Source organism: Echinops telfairi, unplaced genomic scaffold (genome assembly GCF_000313985.2).
Source record: "Echinops telfairi isolate 266 unplaced genomic scaffold, ASM31398v2 ScPeMD7_7419;HRSCAF=8457, whole genome shotgun sequence".
Lineage (NCBI taxonomy): Eukaryota > Metazoa > Chordata > Mammalia > Afrosoricida > Tenrecidae > Echinops > Echinops telfairi.
In genome coordinates this window covers 3,442,271-3,442,683 of record NW_022111319.1, presented here as the reverse complement: position 1 = coordinate 3,442,683, position 413 = coordinate 3,442,271, and positions in this window count along the sequence as shown.

Here is a 413-nt window from a genome sequence, read left to right as displayed (position 1 = left end):
TTAGAATTTTAGGGGGAAATTCTGTCATCTTCTGCAGGAAACTATTCTCCTTTTGATAAACAATTTTTGCCTTCTGATTGGTCCTCACCGCCTCATCATGGACCACCAAGTCACCATATAATCTGAGCTGCTCATCATGAATTAGGCATTGTCTGACCCACAGACTCATAAAGTTAGACATGTACAGCAGTACTCCATCATTAAATGGAAATGGTGCGTACGGTATCAGGCACAAGCACTACCCGAAGGTACTTATGAGCCGCTTGAAGAAGTGGTTCAAATGTCTATGATCTCCATTCCTTTCATACTATTTTCCCCAGTATGCACCTATGACCTCATGGGGAGTTTCTTATAGATACATGCAACTAAGGAAGAAAAAATGTTGTGCTTGGTTGACAGATGGCTCAACAGGG